Raw genomic sequence first — 21920 nt, 5'->3', positions numbered from 1 at the left:
TGCAAGCGAAAGCCGAGCGCCAGCACCTGCGGGCAGAGGCAAGGGGCAGCTCTCTCTCGGGAGGGAGGGACGGGGACGCGCGCGCGCGCGCACACACGCCTGCCTGCCTGCCTGCCGAAAAAAAAGAAAGAAAAGGTGGATATACTAAGTTTTTGGGAGGGAAAACGCCCAGCTGTCGAAAGGGGCCCGCCTGCAGGGACGGGGACGGACACACACACAAGCAAGCAAGCAAGCAAGCAAGCAAGCAAGCCACGCCTGCCTCCCTGGGAAAAGGCTGAAAAACCTAAGTTTTTTGGAGGGAAAACGCACGGGAGCCGAAAAGGGGGCCGGCCTGCTTGCCCAGAGAGTCGAGACGCGGGAAAGCGCACAGAGGGAGCACGGGAACCGAGAGGGCGAGAGAGAGACAGAACACAGAGACACACAGATGGACGAGGGACGAGGGACGAGACCCGAGAAGAAGGAGCTCCAGTCCACTCCGCTTGCTTGCTCGCTCGCTCGCTCGCTCGCTCGCTCGCTAGCTAGCTAGCTAGCTAGCTACCTACCTACGTCTGTCTTTTCACCGCTGAGAGAAGGTGGTGCACCGCTCCCGGAGGCGCTGCAATACCGGGCCGATGCGTGGAGAGGACGGAGCAAGCTCCTGATCCAGCTCCCTGTTCCAAAAATCCGTTTAATATGTGGTCCCCCGATGGGGGACGTATCAGATATTAAACTGATAAGAACAGATACTACACTTGATCTTAGCCAAAAGGCCGAGAAGCGATGCCCACAAAGGCGCGGACCGACGCGCGGGCGTTCCGCTGGCGCACAGTGGCGCAGGCCGACTCCTCTGGAGCCCGGGACCCGCGCAGCCGCCGGCCTCCCTGCAGCCAGAGGCCTGCCGCGGGACTCTGCTCCCCCTCTCTCTTGCCTGCCCGCCTGCCTTCCTGCCAGTCCCGGGCGGGGGCCCTGCTCTTTGATCTTCTGTCAACGGCCCGACAACGACCGCAGCCGCAGGGGGCGCCAGCCGCCCGGCCTCCTTAGCTTAGGCCCCTCCCACCGGCAGCAGCTGCGCCCAACCGGCTGCAAGCGAAAGCCGAGCGCCAGCACCTGCGGGCAGAGGCAAGGGGCAGCTCTCTCTCGGGAGGGAGGGACGGGGACGCGCGCGCGCGCGCACACACGCCTGCCTGCCTGCCTGCCGAAAAAAAAGAAAGAAAAGGTGGATATACTAAGTTTTTGGGAGGGAAAACGCCCAGCTGTCGAAAGGGGCCCGCCTGCAGGGACGGGGACGGACACACACACAAGCAAGCAAGCAAGCAAGCAAGCAAGCAAGCCACGCCTGCCTCCCTGGGAAAAGGCTGAAAAACCTAAGTTTTTTGGAGGGAAAACGCACGGGAGCCGAAAAGGGGGCCGGCCTGCTTGCCCAGAGAGTCGAGACGCGGGAAAGCGCACAGAGGGAGCACGGGAACCGAGAGGGCGAGAGAGAGACAGAACACAGAGACACACAGATGGACGAGGGACGAGGGACGAGACCCGAGAAGAAGGAGCTCCAGTCCACTCCGCTTGCTTGCTCGCTCGCTCGCTCGCTCGCTCGCTCGCTAGCTAGCTAGCTAGCTAGCTACCTACCTACGTCTGTCTTTTCACCGCTGAGAGAAGGTGGTGCACCGCTCCCGGAGGCGCTGCAATACCGGGCCGATGCGTGGAGAGGACGGAGCAAGCTCCTGATCCAGCTCCCTGTTCCAAAAATCCGTTTAATATGTGGTCCCCCGATGGGGGACGTATCAGATATTAAACTGATAAGAACAGATACTACACTTGATCTTAGCCAAAAGGCCGAGAAGCGATGCCCACAAAGGCGCGGACCGACGCGCGGGCGTTCCGCTGGCGCACAGTGGCGCAGGCCGACTCCTCTGGAGCCCGGGACCCGCGCAGCCGCCGGCCTCCCTGCAGCCAGAGGCCTGCCGCGGGACTCTGCTCCCCCTCTCTCTTGCCTGCCCGCCTGCCTTCCTGCCAGTCCCGGGCGGGGGCCCTGCTCTTTGATCTTCTGTCAACGGCCCGACAACGACCGCAGCCGCAGGGGGCGCCAGCCGCCCGGCCTCCTTAGCTTAGGCCCCTCCCACCGGCAGCAGCTGCGCCCAACCGGCTGCAAGCGAAAGCCGAGCGCCAGCACCTGCGGGCAGAGGCAAGGGGCAGCTCTCTCTCGGGAGGGAGGGACGGGGACGCGCGCGCGCGCGCACACACGCCTGCCTGCCTGCCTGCCGAAAAAAAAGAAAGAAAAGGTGGATATACTAAGTTTTTGGGAGGGAAAACGCCCAGCTGTCGAAAGGGGCCCGCCTGCAGGGACGGGGACGGACACACACACAAGCAAGCAAGCAAGCAAGCAAGCAAGCAAGCCACGCCTGCCTCCCTGGGAAAAGGCTGAAAAACCTAAGTTTTTTGGAGGGAAAACGCACGGGAGCCGAAAAGGGGGCCGGCCTGCTTGCCCAGAGAGTCGAGACGCGGGAAAGCGCACAGAGGGAGCACGGGAACCGAGAGGGCGAGAGAGAGACAGAACACAGAGACACACAGATGGACGAGGGACGAGGGACGAGACCCGAGAAGAAGGAGCTCCAGTCCACTCCGCTTGCTTGCTCGCTCGCTCGCTCGCTCGCTCGCTCGCTAGCTAGCTAGCTAGCTAGCTACCTACCTACGTCTGTCTTTTCACCGCTGAGAGAAGGTGGTGCACCGCTCCCGGAGGCGCTGCAATACCGGGCCGATGCGTGGAGAGGACGGAGCAAGCTCCTGATCCAGCTCCCTGTTCCAAAAATCCGTTTAATATGTGGTCCCCCGATGGGGGACGTATCAGATATTAAACTGATAAGAACAGATACTACACTTGATCTTAGCCAAAAGGCCGAGAAGCGATGCCCACAAAGGCGCGGACCGACGCGCGGGCGTTCCGCTGGCGCACAGTGGCGCAGGCCGACTCCTCTGGAGCCCGGGACCCGCGCAGCCGCCGGCCTCCCTGCAGCCAGAGGCCTGCCGCGGGACTCTGCTCCCCCTCTCTCTTGCCTGCCCGCCTGCCTTCCTGCCAGTCCCGGGCGGGGGCCCTGCTCTTTGATCTTCTGTCAACGGCCCGACAACGACCGCAGCCGCAGGGGGCGCCAGCCGCCCGGCCTCCTTAGCTTAGGCCCCTCCCACCGGCAGCAGCTGCGCCCAACCGGCTGCAAGCGAAAGCCGAGCGCCAGCACCTGCGGGCAGAGGCAAGGGGCAGCTCTCTCTCGGGAGGGAGGGACGGGGACGCGCGCGCGCGCGCACACACGCCTGCCTGCCTGCCTGCCGAAAAAAAAGAAAGAAAAGGTGGATATACTAAGTTTTTGGGAGGGAAAACGCCCAGCTGTCGAAAGGGGCCCGCCTGCAGGGACGGGGACGGACACACACACAAGCAAGCAAGCAAGCAAGCAAGCAAGCAAGCCACGCCTGCCTCCCTGGGAAAAGGCTGAAAAACCTAAGTTTTTTGGAGGGAAAACGCACGGGAGCCGAAAAGGGGGCCGGCCTGCTTGCCCAGAGAGTCGAGACGCGGGAAAGCGCACAGAGGGAGCACGGGAACCGAGAGGGCGAGAGAGAGACAGAACACAGAGACACACAGATGGACGAGGGACGAGGGACGAGACCCGAGAAGAAGGAGCTCCAGTCCACTCCGCTTGCTTGCTCGCTCGCTCGCTCGCTCGCTCGCTCGCTAGCTAGCTAGCTAGCTAGCTACCTACCTACGTCTGTCTTTTCACCGCTGAGAGAAGGTGGTGCACCGCTCCCGGAGGCGCTGCAATACCGGGCCGATGCGTGGAGAGGACGGAGCAAGCTCCTGATCCAGCTCCCTGTTCCAAAAATCCGTTTAATATGTGGTCCCCCGATGGGGGACGTATCAGATATTAAACTGATAAGAACAGATACTACACTTGATCTTAGCCAAAAGGCCGAGAAGCGATGCCCACAAAGGCGCGGACCGACGCGCGGGCGTTCCGCTGGCGCACAGTGGCGCAGGCCGACTCCTCTGGAGCCCGGGACCCGCGCAGCCGCCGGCCTCCCTGCAGCCAGAGGCCTGCCGCGGGACTCTGCTCCCCCTCTCTCTTGCCTGCCCGCCTGCCTTCCTGCCAGTCCCGGGCGGGGGCCCTGCTCTTTGATCTTCTGTCAACGGCCCGACAACGACCGCAGCCGCAGGGGGCGCCAGCCGCCCGGCCTCCTTAGCTTAGGCCCCTCCCACCGGCAGCAGCTGCGCCCAACCGGCTGCAAGCGAAAGCCGAGCGCCAGCACCTGCGGGCAGAGGCAAGGGGCAGCTCTCTCTCGGGAGGGAGGGACGGGGACGCGCGCGCGCGCGCACACACGCCTGCCTGCCTGCCTGCCGAAAAAAAAGAAAGAAAAGGTGGATATACTAAGTTTTTGGGAGGGAAAACGCCCAGCTGTCGAAAGGGGCCCGCCTGCAGGGACGGGGACGGACACACACACAAGCAAGCAAGCAAGCAAGCAAGCAAGCAAGCCACGCCTGCCTCCCTGGGAAAAGGCTGAAAAACCTAAGTTTTTTGGAGGGAAAACGCACGGGAGCCGAAAAGGGGGCCGGCCTGCTTGCCCAGAGAGTCGAGACGCGGGAAAGCGCACAGAGGGAGCACGGGAACCGAGAGGGCGAGAGAGAGACAGAACACAGAGACACACAGATGGACGAGGGACGAGGGACGAGACCCGAGAAGAAGGAGCTCCAGTCCACTCCGCTTGCTTGCTCGCTCGCTCGCTCGCTCGCTCGCTCGCTAGCTAGCTAGCTAGCTAGCTACCTACCTACGTCTGTCTTTTCACCGCTGAGAGAAGGTGGTGCACCGCTCCCGGAGGCGCTGCAATACCGGGCCGATGCGTGGAGAGGACGGAGCAAGCTCCTGATCCAGCTCCCTGTTCCAAAAATCCGTTTAATATGTGGTCCCCCGATGGGGGACGTATCAGATATTAAACTGATAAGAACAGATACTACACTTGATCTTAGCCAAAAGGCCGAGAAGCGATGCCCACAAAGGCGCGGACCGACGCGCGGGCGTTCCGCTGGCGCACAGTGGCGCAGGCCGACTCCTCTGGAGCCCGGGACCCGCGCAGCCGCCGGCCTCCCTGCAGCCAGAGGCCTGCCGCGGGACTCTGCTCCCCCTCTCTCTTGCCTGCCCGCCTGCCTTCCTGCCAGTCCCGGGCGGGGGCCCTGCTCTTTGATCTTCTGTCAACGGCCCGACAACGACCGCAGCCGCAGGGGGCGCCAGCCGCCCGGCCTCCTTAGCTTAGGCCCCTCCCACCGGCAGCAGCTGCGCCCAACCGGCTGCAAGCGAAAGCCGAGCGCCAGCACCTGCGGGCAGAGGCAAGGGGCAGCTCTCTCTCGGGAGGGAGGGACGGGGACGCGCGCGCGCGCGCACACACGCCTGCCTGCCTGCCTGCCGAAAAAAAAGAAAGAAAAGGTGGATATACTAAGTTTTTGGGAGGGAAAACGCCCAGCTGTCGAAAGGGGCCCGCCTGCAGGGACGGGGACGGACACACACACAAGCAAGCAAGCAAGCAAGCAAGCAAGCAAGCCACGCCTGCCTCCCTGGGAAAAGGCTGAAAAACCTAAGTTTTTTGGAGGGAAAACGCACGGGAGCCGAAAAGGGGGCCGGCCTGCTTGCCCAGAGAGTCGAGACGCGGGAAAGCGCACAGAGGGAGCACGGGAACCGAGAGGGCGAGAGAGAGACAGAACACAGAGACACACAGATGGACGAGGGACGAGGGACGAGACCCGAGAAGAAGGAGCTCCAGTCCACTCCGCTTGCTTGCTCGCTCGCTCGCTCGCTCGCTCGCTCGCTAGCTAGCTAGCTAGCTAGCTACCTACCTACGTCTGTCTTTTCACCGCTGAGAGAAGGTGGTGCACCGCTCCCGGAGGCGCTGCAATACCGGGCCGATGCGTGGAGAGGACGGAGCAAGCTCCTGATCCAGCTCCCTGTTCCAAAAATCCGTTTAATATGTGGTCCCCCGATGGGGGACGTATCAGATATTAAACTGATAAGAACAGATACTACACTTGATCTTAGCCAAAAGGCCGAGAAGCGATGCCCACAAAGGCGCGGACCGACGCGCGGGCGTTCCGCTGGCGCACAGTGGCGCAGGCCGACTCCTCTGGAGCCCGGGACCCGCGCAGCCGCCGGCCTCCCTGCAGCCAGAGGCCTGCCGCGGGACTCTGCTCCCCCTCTCTCTTGCCTGCCCGCCTGCCTTCCTGCCAGTCCCGGGCGGGGGCCCTGCTCTTTGATCTTCTGTCAACGGCCCGACAACGACCGCAGCCGCAGGGGGCGCCAGCCGCCCGGCCTCCTTAGCTTAGGCCCCTCCCACCGGCAGCAGCTGCGCCCAACCGGCTGCAAGCGAAAGCCGAGCGCCAGCACCTGCGGGCAGAGGCAAGGGGCAGCTCTCTCTCGGGAGGGAGGGACGGGGACGCGCGCGCGCGCGCACACACGCCTGCCTGCCTGCCTGCCGAAAAAAAAGAAAGAAAAGGTGGATATACTAAGTTTTTGGGAGGGAAAACGCCCAGCTGTCGAAAGGGGCCCGCCTGCAGGGACGGGGACGGACACACACACAAGCAAGCAAGCAAGCAAGCAAGCAAGCAAGCCACGCCTGCCTCCCTGGGAAAAGGCTGAAAAACCTAAGTTTTTTGGAGGGAAAACGCACGGGAGCCGAAAAGGGGGCCGGCCTGCTTGCCCAGAGAGTCGAGACGCGGGAAAGCGCACAGAGGGAGCACGGGAACCGAGAGGGCGAGAGAGAGACAGAACACAGAGACACACAGATGGACGAGGGACGAGGGACGAGACCCGAGAAGAAGGAGCTCCAGTCCACTCCGCTTGCTTGCTCGCTCGCTCGCTCGCTCGCTCGCTCGCTAGCTAGCTAGCTAGCTAGCTACCTACCTACGTCTGTCTTTTCACCGCTGAGAGAAGGTGGTGCACCGCTCCCGGAGGCGCTGCAATACCGGGCCGATGCGTGGAGAGGACGGAGCAAGCTCCTGATCCAGCTCCCTGTTCCAAAAATCCGTTTAATATGTGGTCCCCCGATGGGGGACGTATCAGATATTAAACTGATAAGAACAGATACTACACTTGATCTTAGCCAAAAGGCCGAGAAGCGATGCCCACAAAGGCGCGGACCGACGCGCGGGCGTTCCGCTGGCGCACAGTGGCGCAGGCCGACTCCTCTGGAGCCCGGGACCCGCGCAGCCGCCGGCCTCCCTGCAGCCAGAGGCCTGCCGCGGGACTCTGCTCCCCCTCTCTCTTGCCTGCCCGCCTGCCTTCCTGCCAGTCCCGGGCGGGGGCCCTGCTCTTTGATCTTCTGTCAACGGCCCGACAACGACCGCAGCCGCAGGGGGCGCCAGCCGCCCGGCCTCCTTAGCTTAGGCCCCTCCCACCGGCAGCAGCTGCGCCCAACCGGCTGCAAGCGAAAGCCGAGCGCCAGCACCTGCGGGCAGAGGCAAGGGGCAGCTCTCTCTCGGGAGGGAGGGACGGGGACGCGCGCGCGCGCGCACACACGCCTGCCTGCCTGCCTGCCGAAAAAAAAGAAAGAAAAGGTGGATATACTAAGTTTTTGGGAGGGAAAACGCCCAGCTGTCGAAAGGGGCCCGCCTGCAGGGACGGGGACGGACACACACACAAGCAAGCAAGCAAGCAAGCAAGCAAGCAAGCCACGCCTGCCTCCCTGGGAAAAGGCTGAAAAACCTAAGTTTTTTGGAGGGAAAACGCACGGGAGCCGAAAAGGGGGCCGGCCTGCTTGCCCAGAGAGTCGAGACGCGGGAAAGCGCACAGAGGGAGCACGGGAACCGAGAGGGCGAGAGAGAGACAGAACACAGAGACACACAGATGGACGAGGGACGAGGGACGAGACCCGAGAAGAAGGAGCTCCAGTCCACTCCGCTTGCTTGCTCGCTCGCTCGCTCGCTCGCTCGCTCGCTAGCTAGCTAGCTAGCTAGCTACCTACCTACGTCTGTCTTTTCACCGCTGAGAGAAGGTGGTGCACCGCTCCCGGAGGCGCTGCAATACCGGGCCGATGCGTGGAGAGGACGGAGCAAGCTCCTGATCCAGCTCCCTGTTCCAAAAATCCGTTTAATATGTGGTCCCCCGATGGGGGACGTATCAGATATTAAACTGATAAGAACAGATACTACACTTGATCTTAGCCAAAAGGCCGAGAAGCGATGCCCACAAAGGCGCGGACCGACGCGCGGGCGTTCCGCTGGCGCACAGTGGCGCAGGCCGACTCCTCTGGAGCCCGGGACCCGCGCAGCCGCCGGCCTCCCTGCAGCCAGAGGCCTGCCGCGGGACTCTGCTCCCCCTCTCTCTTGCCTGCCCGCCTGCCTTCCTGCCAGTCCCGGGCGGGGGCCCTGCTCTTTGATCTTCTGTCAACGGCCCGACAACGACCGCAGCCGCAGGGGGCGCCAGCCGCCCGGCCTCCTTAGCTTAGGCCCCTCCCACCGGCAGCAGCTGCGCCCAACCGGCTGCAAGCGAAAGCCGAGCGCCAGCACCTGCGGGCAGAGGCAAGGGGCAGCTCTCTCTCGGGAGGGAGGGACGGGGACGCGCGCGCGCGCGCACACACGCCTGCCTGCCTGCCTGCCGAAAAAAAAGAAAGAAAAGGTGGATATACTAAGTTTTTGGGAGGGAAAACGCCCAGCTGTCGAAAGGGGCCCGCCTGCAGGGACGGGGACGGACACACACACAAGCAAGCAAGCAAGCAAGCAAGCAAGCAAGCCACGCCTGCCTCCCTGGGAAAAGGCTGAAAAACCTAAGTTTTTTGGAGGGAAAACGCACGGGAGCCGAAAAGGGGGCCGGCCTGCTTGCCCAGAGAGTCGAGACGCGGGAAAGCGCACAGAGGGAGCACGGGAACCGAGAGGGCGAGAGAGAGACAGAACACAGAGACACACAGATGGACGAGGGACGAGGGACGAGACCCGAGAAGAAGGAGCTCCAGTCCACTCCGCTTGCTTGCTCGCTCGCTCGCTCGCTCGCTCGCTCGCTAGCTAGCTAGCTAGCTAGCTACCTACCTACGTCTGTCTTTTCACCGCTGAGAGAAGGTGGTGCACCGCTCCCGGAGGCGCTGCAATACCGGGCCGATGCGTGGAGAGGACGGAGCAAGCTCCTGATCCAGCTCCCTGTTCCAAAAATCCGTTTAATATGTGGTCCCCCGATGGGGGACGTATCAGATATTAAACTGATAAGAACAGATACTACACTTGATCTTAGCCAAAAGGCCGAGAAGCGATGCCCACAAAGGCGCGGACCGACGCGCGGGCGTTCCGCTGGCGCACAGTGGCGCAGGCCGACTCCTCTGGAGCCCGGGACCCGCGCAGCCGCCGGCCTCCCTGCAGCCAGAGGCCTGCCGCGGGACTCTGCTCCCCCTCTCTCTTGCCTGCCCGCCTGCCTTCCTGCCAGTCCCGGGCGGGGGCCCTGCTCTTTGATCTTCTGTCAACGGCCCGACAACGACCGCAGCCGCAGGGGGCGCCAGCCGCCCGGCCTCCTTAGCTTAGGCCCCTCCCACCGGCAGCAGCTGCGCCCAACCGGCTGCAAGCGAAAGCCGAGCGCCAGCACCTGCGGGCAGAGGCAAGGGGCAGCTCTCTCTCGGGAGGGAGGGACGGGGACGCGCGCGCGCGCGCACACACGCCTGCCTGCCTGCCTGCCGAAAAAAAAGAAAGAAAAGGTGGATATACTAAGTTTTTGGGAGGGAAAACGCCCAGCTGTCGAAAGGGGCCCGCCTGCAGGGACGGGGACGGACACACACACAAGCAAGCAAGCAAGCAAGCAAGCAAGCAAGCCACGCCTGCCTCCCTGGGAAAAGGCTGAAAAACCTAAGTTTTTTGGAGGGAAAACGCACGGGAGCCGAAAAGGGGGCCGGCCTGCTTGCCCAGAGAGTCGAGACGCGGGAAAGCGCACAGAGGGAGCACGGGAACCGAGAGGGCGAGAGAGAGACAGAACACAGAGACACACAGATGGACGAGGGACGAGGGACGAGACCCGAGAAGAAGGAGCTCCAGTCCACTCCGCTTGCTTGCTCGCTCGCTCGCTCGCTCGCTCGCTCGCTAGCTAGCTAGCTAGCTAGCTACCTACCTACGTCTGTCTTTTCACCGCTGAGAGAAGGTGGTGCACCGCTCCCGGAGGCGCTGCAATACCGGGCCGATGCGTGGAGAGGACGGAGCAAGCTCCTGATCCAGCTCCCTGTTCCAAAAATCCGTTTAATATGTGGTCCCCCGATGGGGGACGTATCAGATATTAAACTGATAAGAACAGATACTACACTTGATCTTAGCCAAAAGGCCGAGAAGCGATGCCCACAAAGGCGCGGACCGACGCGCGGGCGTTCCGCTGGCGCACAGTGGCGCAGGCCGACTCCTCTGGAGCCCGGGACCCGCGCAGCCGCCGGCCTCCCTGCAGCCAGAGGCCTGCCGCGGGACTCTGCTCCCCCTCTCTCTTGCCTGCCCGCCTGCCTTCCTGCCAGTCCCGGGCGGGGGCCCTGCTCTTTGATCTTCTGTCAACGGCCCGACAACGACCGCAGCCGCAGGGGGCGCCAGCCGCCCGGCCTCCTTAGCTTAGGCCCCTCCCACCGGCAGCAGCTGCGCCCAACCGGCTGCAAGCGAAAGCCGAGCGCCAGCACCTGCGGGCAGAGGCAAGGGGCAGCTCTCTCTCGGGAGGGAGGGACGGGGACGCGCGCGCGCGCGCACACACGCCTGCCTGCCTGCCTGCCGAAAAAAAAGAAAGAAAAGGTGGATATACTAAGTTTTTGGGAGGGAAAACGCCCAGCTGTCGAAAGGGGCCCGCCTGCAGGGACGGGGACGGACACACACACAAGCAAGCAAGCAAGCAAGCAAGCAAGCAAGCCACGCCTGCCTCCCTGGGAAAAGGCTGAAAAACCTAAGTTTTTTGGAGGGAAAACGCACGGGAGCCGAAAAGGGGGCCGGCCTGCTTGCCCAGAGAGTCGAGACGCGGGAAAGCGCACAGAGGGAGCACGGGAACCGAGAGGGCGAGAGAGAGACAGAACACAGAGACACACAGATGGACGAGGGACGAGGGACGAGACCCGAGAAGAAGGAGCTCCAGTCCACTCCGCTTGCTTGCTCGCTCGCTCGCTCGCTCGCTCGCTCGCTAGCTAGCTAGCTAGCTAGCTACCTACCTACGTCTGTCTTTTCACCGCTGAGAGAAGGTGGTGCACCGCTCCCGGAGGCGCTGCAATACCGGGCCGATGCGTGGAGAGGACGGAGCAAGCTCCTGATCCAGCTCCCTGTTCCAAAAATCCGTTTAATATGTGGTCCCCCGATGGGGGACGTATCAGATATTAAACTGATAAGAACAGATACTACACTTGATCTTAGCCAAAAGGCCGAGAAGCGATGCCCACAAAGGCGCGGACCGACGCGCGGGCGTTCCGCTGGCGCACAGTGGCGCAGGCCGACTCCTCTGGAGCCCGGGACCCGCGCAGCCGCCGGCCTCCCTGCAGCCAGAGGCCTGCCGCGGGACTCTGCTCCCCCTCTCTCTTGCCTGCCCGCCTGCCTTCCTGCCAGTCCCGGGCGGGGGCCCTGCTCTTTGATCTTCTGTCAACGGCCCGACAACGACCGCAGCCGCAGGGGGCGCCAGCCGCCCGGCCTCCTTAGCTTAGGCCCCTCCCACCGGCAGCAGCTGCGCCCAACCGGCTGCAAGCGAAAGCCGAGCGCCAGCACCTGCGGGCAGAGGCAAGGGGCAGCTCTCTCTCGGGAGGGAGGGACGGGGACGCGCGCGCGCGCGCACACACGCCTGCCTGCCTGCCTGCCGAAAAAAAAGAAAGAAAAGGTGGATATACTAAGTTTTTGGGAGGGAAAACGCCCAGCTGTCGAAAGGGGCCCGCCTGCAGGGACGGGGACGGACACACACACAAGCAAGCAAGCAAGCAAGCAAGCAAGCAAGCCACGCCTGCCTCCCTGGGAAAAGGCTGAAAAACCTAAGTTTTTTGGAGGGAAAACGCACGGGAGCCGAAAAGGGGGCCGGCCTGCTTGCCCAGAGAGTCGAGACGCGGGAAAGCGCACAGAGGGAGCACGGGAACCGAGAGGGCGAGAGAGAGACAGAACACAGAGACACACAGATGGACGAGGGACGAGGGACGAGACCCGAGAAGAAGGAGCTCCAGTCCACTCCGCTTGCTTGCTCGCTCGCTCGCTCGCTCGCTCGCTCGCTCGCTAGCTAGCTAGCTAGCTAGCTACCTACCTACGTCTGTCTTTTCACCGCTGAGAGAAGGTGGTGCACCGCTCCCGGAGGCGCTGCAATACCGGGCCGATGCGTGGAGAGGACGGAGCAAGCTCCTGATCCAGCTCCCTGTTCCAAAAATCCGTTTAATATGTGGTCCCCCGATGGGGGACGTATCAGATATTAAACTGATAAGAACAGATACTACACTTGATCTTAGCCAAAAGGCCGAGAAGCGATGCCCACAAAGGCGCGGACCGACGCGCGGGCGTTCCGCTGGCGCACAGTGGCGCAGGCCGACTCCTCTGGAGCCCGGGACCCGCGCAGCCGCCGGCCTCCCTGCAGCCAGAGGCCTGCCGCGGGACTCTGCTCCCCCTCTCTCTTGCCTGCCCGCCTGCCTTCCTGCCAGTCCCGGGCGGGGGCCCTGCTCTTTGATCTTCTGTCAACGGCCCGACAACGACCGCAGCCGCAGGGGGCGCCAGCCGCCCGGCCTCCTTAGCTTAGGCCCCTCCCACCGGCAGCAGCTGCGCCCAACCGGCTGCAAGCGAAAGCCGAGCGCCAGCACCTGCGGGCAGAGGCAAGGGGCAGCTCTCTCTCGGGAGGGAGGGACGGGGACGCGCGCGCGCGCGCACACACGCCTGCCTGCCTGCCTGCCGAAAAAAAAGAAAGAAAAGGTGGATATACTAAGTTTTTGGGAGGGAAAACGCCCAGCTGTCGAAAGGGGCCCGCCTGCAGGGACGGGGACGGACACACACACAAGCAAGCAAGCAAGCAAGCAAGCAAGCAAGCCACGCCTGCCTCCCTGGGAAAAGGCTGAAAAACCTAAGTTTTTTGGAGGGAAAACGCACGGGAGCCGAAAAGGGGGCCGGCCTGCTTGCCCAGAGAGTCGAGACGCGGGAAAGCGCACAGAGGGAGCACGGGAACCGAGAGGGCGAGAGAGAGACAGAACACAGAGACACACAGATGGACGAGGGACGAGGGACGAGACCCGAGAAGAAGGAGCTCCAGTCCACTCCGCTTGCTTGCTCGCTCGCTCGCTCGCTCGCTCGCTCGCTAGCTAGCTAGCTAGCTAGCTACCTACCTACGTCTGTCTTTTCACCGCTGAGAGAAGGTGGTGCACCGCTCCCGGAGGCGCTGCAATACCGGGCCGATGCGTGGAGAGGACGGAGCAAGCTCCTGATCCAGCTCCCTGTTCCAAAAATCCGTTTAATATGTGGTCCCCCGATGGGGGACGTATCAGATATTAAACTGATAAGAACAGATACTACACTTGATCTTAGCCAAAAGGCCGAGAAGCGATGCCCACAAAGGCGCGGACCGACGCGCGGGCGTTCCGCTGGCGCACAGTGGCGCAGGCCGACTCCTCTGGAGCCCGGGACCCGCGCAGCCGCCGGCCTCCCTGCAGCCAGAGGCCTGCCGCGGGACTCTGCTCCCCCTCTCTCTTGCCTGCCCGCCTGCCTTCCTGCCAGTCCCGGGCGGGGGCCCTGCTCTTTGATCTTCTGTCAACGGCCCGACAACGACCGCAGCCGCAGGGGGCGCCAGCCGCCCGGCCTCCTTAGCTTAGGCCCCTCCCACCGGCAGCAGCTGCGCCCAACCGGCTGCAAGCGAAAGCCGAGCGCCAGCACCTGCGGGCAGAGGCAAGGGGCAGCTCTCTCTCGGGAGGGAGGGACGGGGACGCGCGCGCGCGCGCACACACGCCTGCCTGCCTGCCTGCCGAAAAAAAAGAAAGAAAAGGTGGATATACTAAGTTTTTGGGAGGGAAAACGCCCAGCTGTCGAAAGGGGCCCGCCTGCAGGGACGGGGACGGACACACACACAAGCAAGCAAGCAAGCAAGCAAGCAAGCAAGCCACGCCTGCCTCCCTGGGAAAAGGCTGAAAAACCTAAGTTTTTTGGAGGGAAAACGCACGGGAGCCGAAAAGGGGGCCGGCCTGCTTGCCCAGAGAGTCGAGACGCGGGAAAGCGCACAGAGGGAGCACGGGAACCGAGAGGGCGAGAGAGAGACAGAACACAGAGACACACAGATGGACGAGGGACGAGGGACGAGACCCGAGAAGAAGGAGCTCCAGTCCACTCCGCTTGCTTGCTCGCTCGCTCGCTCGCTCGCTCGCTCGCTAGCTAGCTAGCTAGCTAGCTACCTACCTACGTCTGTCTTTTCACCGCTGAGAGAAGGTGGTGCACCGCTCCCGGAGGCGCTGCAATACCGGGCCGATGCGTGGAGAGGACGGAGCAAGCTCCTGATCCAGCTCCCTGTTCCAAAAATCCGTTTAATATGTGGTCCCCCGATGGGGGACGTATCAGATATTAAACTGATAAGAACAGATTTTTTTTTTTTTTATGTTTTATTAGAAATCAGTAAAAACAGTGCTTTAAAAGTTTACACTACCCTCCACCTTTACACCCATGTGATCAAGTCCTTCCAACGTTCACGTGCCGCGGCGAATCCCCATCGGAGGACGTCCCACCGAATCCTCCGTGAGACGTCCCTCTTAACTTTCTTTAAGATGGCCGGCACTGATCTCTCTACTCCGTGTTTGACCAGCTCAGATCTTGCGTCCCAGACGTGGAGCTTGGTCAGGCTGATAAGGAGCCATAGCAGAAACGCCGCGTTCCATCTTCGGGAACCAGCCACACCCTTCATTACCGTGTTCAGCGTCAAGAGGGACCCCAGGCCTACCTGTGCGTACAGGTGCTGACTAGACCTCCACACCCTCTGCACGAACCCGCACTCCCAAAAGACGTGGTTGACTGTTTCTTCCCCTGTGCAGCCGAGCCTCGGGCACTGGCTCTTCTTTGACAGTCCGTGCGAGTACATGACGGCCCTGACCGCCATTCGACCCCACACACCAAGCCAGTTCAGATCTTTGAGCCTGTTGTCCAGGCCCTTTGGTTGGGCCTGCTGCCAGATGTCACTGGGCACACCCAGGAGCGCTGGCCTGTCCTGTGCTGTGACCACCAAATACATCCTCCTATGGCTCAGCGCTACTTCCTTGTCCCGTACCTCTGGGTGTGCCCGCAGCCACTGCACTGCGTGGCGGTAGTGCAGTGGGAGCCGCTCAGCCTTCGGGGTCGTGTTCTTCCAGGCGGCCAGGTGTCTCATACTCGCTGCCAGCCAGAGACTCACGAACCGGCCGCACAGGTGGGGCGGGTTACCGTGCAGGATGACGCACAGGTTGGCGACGAACACGCAGTCCAACTTCACTGGGAAGTTCGGGATCCCTCTGCCTCCTTCCACGATAGGCCTGCACATATCTGTCCGGCGGATCCGTTCGTATGAGTGGCCCCACACGAAGGTAAAAACTGTCCTCACCAGTTCCTTTCTCCTCCTTGCTGGTAGGGGGTACACTACTGCCAGGTGGAGAAGCAAGGGCAGGATCTCCACCTTCAGCACCAGCGCCTTCCCTATCCACGACAGGGATCGTTGCTGCCAAAGGCCCAGCTTCTGCTTGATCTTCCGGAACCTGGCCTCCCAGTTCAGTCCTGAGGGGTCCAAGGTGTGAAATAGGACCCCCAGGATTTTCACCGGGTCCGTTGTGTGTCTTAGTCCTCCGGCGATCTCTGGTACGTACGGCCAGGTTCCAAACAGCTTCACCAGGCTCTTGGCGCGATTCAGTTGGGCGCCGGTGCCTCTGGAGTAGGCCTCCACGATTTCCAACACTCTCCCCAGACTCCTGTCAGAGCTGAGGAAGAGCGTTACGTCGTCCGCGTAGGCCGCAGTTTTGGCTTCCTGCCCACCTCCACCTGGCACTTTAATTCCCTCCACTCCAGGGTCCTTCCGCAAGGGGTCTAATAGCAGCTCGAGGAAGATGACGTACAGCAGGGGCGAGAGCGGACATCCCTGTCGCACACCACACCTTACCGGAATCCTCCTCCCTACTGCTCCGTTGACTCTTACCCGGGACGCAGCGCCGTTGTAGAGCGCTTCAATCCACCTGACAAAGACGTCAGGCAGACCCTTCTTCCTCAGGAGTGCCCACAGGATCCCGTGATGGACCCGGTCGAACGCCTTTGCCTGGTCTAGGCTCACCAGCATGAGCGGCAGGCCTCTGTCCTCCACCCAGGCGATGATGTCCCGGATCAGCTGCAGGGTCCAGCTGATCTTCCGGCCTGCCACGCCACATGTCTGGTCCGCCCCGACCAGCGCCGGCATCACCGTTCTCAGACGGCCGCCCAGCACCCTGGCCAAGATCTTATAATCGGTGCACAGGATCTGGATCGGCCTCCAATTTCCCAGGTCCGCCTTGTCTCCTCCCTTGTAGATCAGAGTCACGACGCCGGTCTTCATCGAGAGGCCCAGTTCATTGCTGTCCAGGGCCTCATTGAAAACCTGCACCAGAAAAGGCTCTAATTGATCCCAGAAGGTCCGGTAGAATTCCGCTGGTAGGCCGTCGACTCCGGGGACGGTCCCCTTCTTCAATCCAAATAATGCTGTTTTTATTTCCGCCCCCGTCACAGGCCCAACCAGCGAGGCGGGATCGTCTACCGCCTTTTCCACACCCTCCAGGAGCCTCTCCCTGATGCTGGCGTCGATCTCCTTCTCCTGGAACAAGGCTGTATAGAACCCTGTGGCACACTCCAGCATCCCGGGCAAGTCTGTGGCTGCAGTCCCATCCTCGCGCCGTATACTTTCGAAGCAGCAGCGCTCCTGCTGCTTTCTCACGGCGCTGAAGAATTGGGGTGAGCACTGTTCTTCTCCCTCCTTCCAAACTCCCCGTAGCCTGAAAAGAAAGTTCTTTGCTCTCTGCAGCCACTTTTCCCTAAGCAGGCTCCTGACATTGGCGATCTTCTCGCCGTCGAAGGCGCCCCCCTGGTTCAGCTGCTCATACAGTGCTTCCAGCTCCTCTTGGAGCTGGGCGCACTGGCGTTCCTCCAGACTCCGCCGGATCCAGCAGTATCGCCTGGTGACCGTTGCGAGAGTCTGTTTGCACGATTCCCACCAGTGCACCGCAGAGCTATAGAGCTCCCTTTTCTTTTCCAGGTCTTTCAGCACTGTCTCGATCTTCCTTCGATATCTCTCCTCGTGAAGAACTTGTTTGTTCAGCTTCCAGTACCCAGCCTGGAAGCGCGGGTCCTCAACACCGAAGGAGACCGTGAGCAGCCGATGGTCCGAGAACCAGGTAGGGGTCACTTGCCTGCTTAGCGTTGTCCACTTCACAGTAGAGAGGATGTAGTCGAGGCGTCGAAAACTCCCTCTTCCATTGTCCCAGGTGTGGTGTGCAACGTTCTTAAACCCATCTCGAAGGCCAAAATCCGCGATCAAGGACCTCAACAGATGAACTCCCTGGCCGTGCGGGTCTCCCAGGTCGATGTTGAAATCGCCGCCTACAATCAGCTCTCTGTTGGTGTACAGCACGGGCTCCAGGTCTTTCAAAAAGGAGCCCTGCTGCCTTCTGTCTGCTGGGGCGTACACGTTAACCAGCCTAATCTTCACTCCCCTCCAGGTTCCGTCCACCACCAGCAGACGTCCGGGAATTACTGAGCTGACTGTTTGGGCGGCGAACCCTGGCAAGCCGCACAGGATACCCACACCAGAGGAGTTCACCCCTCCGACGCTCCACCACGAAGGACCCTTCCTCCACTCCCTCTGAAGGGTCCTCACGTCGTCGAGGTCCTTGAGATGGACTTCCTGCAGAAAGATCACATCCAGATACCTTCGAGACAGGTAGGAAAACACTGCCACTCTTTTTTCCTGCTTCCTCAGACCCCTCACGTTAGCTGTTGCAACTGTGAGGGTCATGGTGGGTCTTGAGGGAGGCTGTCACTCTCCATTCCCTCCGATCGGCTGGAATCAGGTGAGCTCGCCGTCCCTGCTGTACTCTCCGAGCTGCCATCCTCTGTGTCCATAAAGTGGACCACGCGGCTGTCCGGGGACTCTCGTTCCGGAGTTGGCGTTTCTGGCTGGCAGTAGACTACGGGGCTGCCATCGTCCGTTACGTTGGCCGCCACTGAGTAGACGGCCAGCATTGCCGCCCCTGACCCCTGCCCTGGGGGGAGAGATTCCGAGGTGCTTTCGGCCTCGGAGTCACTCGAGGCCGACAAAAACTCCCTCCTCCTCTTCCATCCCCTCAGAGTCTGCGAAGTCTCCCGGGTCTTCCTCCTGGCCTTCCTCCTCGGCCGTCCTCTTCTTCTTTTCCTGCGTCTCCTGTTGACGCCTTTCCGCCCTCTGCCTCTTTGACCTCCTCTTCTTCCCTGCGCCCTGCAGGATTACCATCCCCTCCTCCTCTGTTGGCGTCGGTGCCGGTGTCGCAGTTCTTCCCCCGCCCTTCTGGGGGCGCCCCTTCCTCACCACCTCCGCCCAGGTTCCGGCCCCTCCGTCTGCTCCTCCTGATGTTCCCGGACGTTCACCGTCCCCTCCCTGCGCCGTCTCCAGTTGCTCCACGTCGGAGCCCCACGACGTTCCTGGTCGCTCTCCGTCCTCTTCTCCCTGGTGCACCTCTCTCCCCTGTCTTCCTCCCTTCTTCTCCCCCTTACCAGGGGGTCTGCTACCCTTCGGCCGGCCTTCCCCCTCACTGGCCTCGTCTGCCTGCCTGACCCATTCTCTGACCGCCTCCTCCATGATCTCCTCCTCGGTGGCCGCCTTCTCCGTGGCCGCCTTCTTCGTGGCCGCCTCCTCCGTGGCCGTGCCCCTCTTGTTACACTGCCGGAACAGGTGGCCTCTATCCCCGCACAAAGAGCACTCCTTCACCTTGCACTCTCTGGTTTGATGTCCCTGACAGCCGCACTTGCCACATTTCTCCGCCGTACATGCCCCCTCTCGGTGTCCGAAGGCCCGGCACCTCCTGCAAAAGTCAGGCTGATCCCAATAAAACATGTACCCCCTACCTCCTCCGATGGCGAATGTGCCTGGTGGGTGGCTGTATCCGTCCTTTGCTGTTTTGTCCTGCCGCAACTCCACCAGATACCGACGTTTTCCCGTCCACACAGTACGTGTGTCCTTGAGCCCCAAGGGACCCGCCTTCACATCCACGTACCTGCTTAGGAAGGTACTCACGTCGGCGTCTTTCACAAACGGATCGAACATGTGCAAAACCACCCACCTCTTGCTGTCGCTCTGCAGTCCCCCACACTCATACTCCGGAAATCCGCCGTTCTTAATGATCTCAGTGCATTTCCCTACCATTCTCTTGTGGATATCGGCGCTGATGAAGGTGGTGTCCATGAATTTCTGTGGCTGGTTCCCCTGCACACACAAGATCTCTGATGCCTTCAGCCCCAAAGCTCCAAACAGGACGTCATCCTCGAACTTCTCCCTTCCAGGTGGTGCCGTCTCCGGCTTCCAGCGGAAGCGGAGAGTCCACTTAATGCTGGGGTCCTTCCCAGCCCTCCTCGCCTCTCCAGGCCCTGCAGCCATGGTTGGGCAGCCTTTCGGCCACCAAAACAGCCAAGGAATGCAAAGCCGGGTGAAAAATCAAAAGTCCGACGTCCAAAGGCAAAAAATCGTAGTCCAAAAGCAATCCGGGTCCAAAATCCAGGCAATCCAAACGTGTCTCCGCAAAACGCTGTCCTCTTGTTCCTCTCTCCCTCGACCTCTGACCTTAGCCAAAAGGCCGAGAAGCGATGCCCACAAAGGCGCGGACCGACGCGCGGGCGTTCCGCTGGCGCACAGTGGCGCAGGCCGACTCCTCTGGAGCCCGGGACCCGCGCAGCCGCCGGCCTCCCTGCAGCCAGAGGCCTGCCGCGGGACTCTGCTCCCCCTCTCTCTTGCCTGCCCGCCTGCCTTCCTGCCAGTCCCGGGCGGGGGCCCTGCTCTTTGATCTTCTGTCAACGGCCCGACAACGACCGCAGCCGCAGGGGGCGCCAGCCGCCCGGCCTCCTTAGCTTAGGCCCCTCCCACCGGCAGCAGCTGCGCCCAACCGGCTGCAAGCGAAAGCCGAGCGCCAGCACCTGCGGGCAGAGGCAAGGGGCAGCTCTCTCTCGGGAGGGAGGGACGGGGACGCGCGCGCGCGCGCACACACGCCTGCCTGCCTGCCTGCCGAAAAAAAAGAAAGAAAAGGTGGATATACTAAGTTTTTGGGAGGGAAAACGCCCAGCTGTCGAAAGGGGCCCGCCTGCAGGGACGGGGACGGACACACACACAAGCAAGCAAGCAAGCAAGCAAGCAAGCAAGCCACGCCTGCCTCCCTGGGAAAAGGCTGAAAAACCTAAGTTTTTTGGAGGGAAAACGCACGGGAGCCGAAAAGGGGGCCGGCCTGCTTGCCCAGAGAGTCGAGACGCGGGAAAGCGCACAGAGGGAGCACGGGAACCGAGAGGGCGAGAGAGAGACAGAACACAGAGACACACAGATGGACGAGGGACGAGGGACGAGACCCGAGAAGAAGGAGCTCCAGTCCACTCCGCTTGCTTGCTCGCTCGCTCGCTCGCTCGCTCGCTCGCTAGCTAGCTAGCTAGCTAGCTACCTACCTACGTCTGTCTTTTCACCGCTGAGAGAAGGTGGTGCACCGCTCCCGGAGGCGCTGCAATACCGGGCCGATGCGTGGAGAGGACGGAGCAAGCTCCTGATCCAGCTCCCTGTTCCAAAAATCCGTTTAATATGTGGTCCCCCGATGGGGGACGTATCAGATATTAAACTGATAAGAACAGATACTACACTTGATCTTAGCCAAAAGGCCGAGAAGCGATGCCCACAAAGGCGCGGACCGACGCGCGGGCGTTCCGCTGGCGCACAGTGGCGCAGGCCGACTCCTCTGGAGCCCGGGACCCGCGCAGCCGCCGGCCTCCCTGCAGCCAGAGGCCTGCCGCGGGACTCTGCTCCCCCTCTCTCTTGCCTGCCCGCCTGCCTTCCTGCCAGTCCCGGGCGGGGGCCCTGCTCTTTGATCTTCTGTCAACGGCCCGACAACGACCGCAGCCGCAGGGGGCGCCAGCCGCCCGGCCTCCTTAGCTTAGGCCCCTCCCACCGGCAGCAGCTGCGCCCAACCGGCTGCAAGCGAAAGCCGAGCGCCAGCACCTGCGGGCAGAGGCAAGGGGCAGCTCTCTCTCGGGAGGGAGGGACGGGGACGCGCGCGCGCGCGCACACACGCCTGCCTGCCTGCCTGCCGAAAAAAAAGAAAGAAAAGGTGGATATACTAAGTTTTTGGGAGGGAAAACGCCCAGCTGTCGAAAGGGGCCCGCCTGCAGGGACGGGGACGGACACACACACAAGCAAGCAAGCAAGCAAGCAAGCAAGCAAGCCACGCCTGCCTCCCTGGGAAAAGGCTGAAAAACCTAAGTTTTTTGGAGGGAAAACGCACGGGAGCCGAAAAGGGGGCCGGCCTGCTTGCCCAGAGAGTCGAGACGCGGGAAAGCGCACAGAGGGAGCACGGGAACCGAGAGGGCGAGAGAGAGACAGAACACAGAGACACACAGATGGACGAGGGACGAGGGACGAGACCCGAGAAGAAGGAGCTCCAGTCCACTCCGCTTGCTTGCTCGCTCGCTCGCTCGCTCGCTCGCTCGCTAGCTAGCTAGCTAGCTAGCTACCTACCTACGTCTGTCTTTTCACCGCTGAGAGAAGGTGGTGCACCGCTCCCGGAGGCGCTGCAATACCGGGCCGATGCGTGGAGAGGACGGAGCAAGCTCCTGATCCAGCTCCCTGTTCCAAAAATCCGTTTAATATGTGGTCCCCCGATGGGGGACGTATCAGATATTAAACTGATAAGAACAGATACTACACTTGATCTTAGCCAAAAGGCCGAGAAGCGATGCCCACAAAGGCGCGGACCGACGCGCGGGCGTTCCGCTGGCGCACAGTGGCGCAGGC

The 21920-nt window shown here is 61.9% G+C and overlaps 16 non-coding genes across 16 annotated transcripts; all 16 read right to left on the bottom strand.

Moving 5' to 3' along the window:
* Positions 1 to 570: 570 nt before the first annotated feature.
* On the bottom strand, positions 571 to 761 carry LOC148647205 (U2 spliceosomal RNA). The gene has a single exon (XR_015927254.1). It is a non-coding gene; the product is annotated as a U2 spliceosomal RNA (small nuclear RNA).
* An 869-nt stretch (positions 762 to 1630) lies between these two features.
* On the bottom strand, positions 1631 to 1821 carry LOC148647204 (U2 spliceosomal RNA). The gene has a single exon (XR_015927253.1). It is a non-coding gene; the product is annotated as a U2 spliceosomal RNA (small nuclear RNA).
* Positions 1822 to 2690: 869 nt separating this feature from the next.
* On the bottom strand, positions 2691 to 2881 carry LOC148647203 (U2 spliceosomal RNA). The gene has a single exon (XR_015927252.1). It is a non-coding gene; the product is annotated as a U2 spliceosomal RNA (small nuclear RNA).
* An 869-nt stretch (positions 2882 to 3750) lies between these two features.
* Positions 3751 to 3941, bottom strand: LOC148647202 (U2 spliceosomal RNA). The gene has a single exon (XR_015927251.1). It is a non-coding gene; the product is annotated as a U2 spliceosomal RNA (small nuclear RNA).
* Positions 3942 to 4810: 869 nt separating this feature from the next.
* LOC148647201 (U2 spliceosomal RNA) lies at positions 4811 to 5001 on the bottom strand. Its single transcript, XR_015927250.1, has one exon. It is a non-coding gene; the product is annotated as a U2 spliceosomal RNA (small nuclear RNA).
* An 869-nt stretch (positions 5002 to 5870) lies between these two features.
* LOC148647200 (U2 spliceosomal RNA) lies at positions 5871 to 6061 on the bottom strand. Its single transcript, XR_015927249.1, has one exon. It is a non-coding gene; the product is annotated as a U2 spliceosomal RNA (small nuclear RNA).
* Positions 6062 to 6930: 869 nt separating this feature from the next.
* LOC148647199 (U2 spliceosomal RNA) lies at positions 6931 to 7121 on the bottom strand. Its single transcript, XR_015927248.1, has one exon. It is a non-coding gene; the product is annotated as a U2 spliceosomal RNA (small nuclear RNA).
* Positions 7122 to 7990: 869 nt separating this feature from the next.
* LOC148647198 (U2 spliceosomal RNA) lies at positions 7991 to 8181 on the bottom strand. Its single transcript, XR_015927247.1, has one exon. It is a non-coding gene; the product is annotated as a U2 spliceosomal RNA (small nuclear RNA).
* Positions 8182 to 9050: 869 nt separating this feature from the next.
* LOC148647197 (U2 spliceosomal RNA) lies at positions 9051 to 9241 on the bottom strand. Its single transcript, XR_015927246.1, has one exon. It is a non-coding gene; the product is annotated as a U2 spliceosomal RNA (small nuclear RNA).
* An 869-nt stretch (positions 9242 to 10110) lies between these two features.
* Positions 10111 to 10301, bottom strand: LOC148647196 (U2 spliceosomal RNA). The gene has a single exon (XR_015927245.1). It is a non-coding gene; the product is annotated as a U2 spliceosomal RNA (small nuclear RNA).
* Positions 10302 to 11170: 869 nt separating this feature from the next.
* On the bottom strand, positions 11171 to 11361 carry LOC148647195 (U2 spliceosomal RNA). The gene has a single exon (XR_015927243.1). It is a non-coding gene; the product is annotated as a U2 spliceosomal RNA (small nuclear RNA).
* Positions 11362 to 12234: 873 nt separating this feature from the next.
* Positions 12235 to 12425, bottom strand: LOC148647194 (U2 spliceosomal RNA). Its single transcript, XR_015927242.1, has one exon. It is a non-coding gene; the product is annotated as a U2 spliceosomal RNA (small nuclear RNA).
* An 869-nt stretch (positions 12426 to 13294) lies between these two features.
* Positions 13295 to 13485, bottom strand: LOC148647193 (U2 spliceosomal RNA). Its single transcript, XR_015927241.1, has one exon. It is a non-coding gene; the product is annotated as a U2 spliceosomal RNA (small nuclear RNA).
* Positions 13486 to 14354: 869 nt separating this feature from the next.
* On the bottom strand, positions 14355 to 14550 carry LOC148647192 (U2 spliceosomal RNA). Its single transcript, XR_015927057.1, has one exon. It is a non-coding gene; the product is annotated as a U2 spliceosomal RNA (small nuclear RNA).
* A 6062-nt stretch (positions 14551 to 20612) lies between these two features.
* Positions 20613 to 20803, bottom strand: LOC148647191 (U2 spliceosomal RNA). The gene has a single exon (XR_015927240.1). It is a non-coding gene; the product is annotated as a U2 spliceosomal RNA (small nuclear RNA).
* An 869-nt stretch (positions 20804 to 21672) lies between these two features.
* On the bottom strand, positions 21673 to 21863 carry LOC148647190 (U2 spliceosomal RNA). Its single transcript, XR_015927239.1, has one exon. It is a non-coding gene; the product is annotated as a U2 spliceosomal RNA (small nuclear RNA).
* Positions 21864 to 21920: the final 57 nt, after the last annotated feature.

Source organism: Lepisosteus platostomus, chromosome 15 (genome assembly GCF_059453375.1).
Source record: "Lepisosteus platostomus isolate fLepPlt1 chromosome 15, fLepPlt1.hap1, whole genome shotgun sequence".
NCBI lineage: Eukaryota > Metazoa > Chordata > Actinopteri > Semionotiformes > Lepisosteidae > Lepisosteus > Lepisosteus platostomus.
This window is presented reverse-complemented; position numbering and strand designations above follow the sequence as displayed.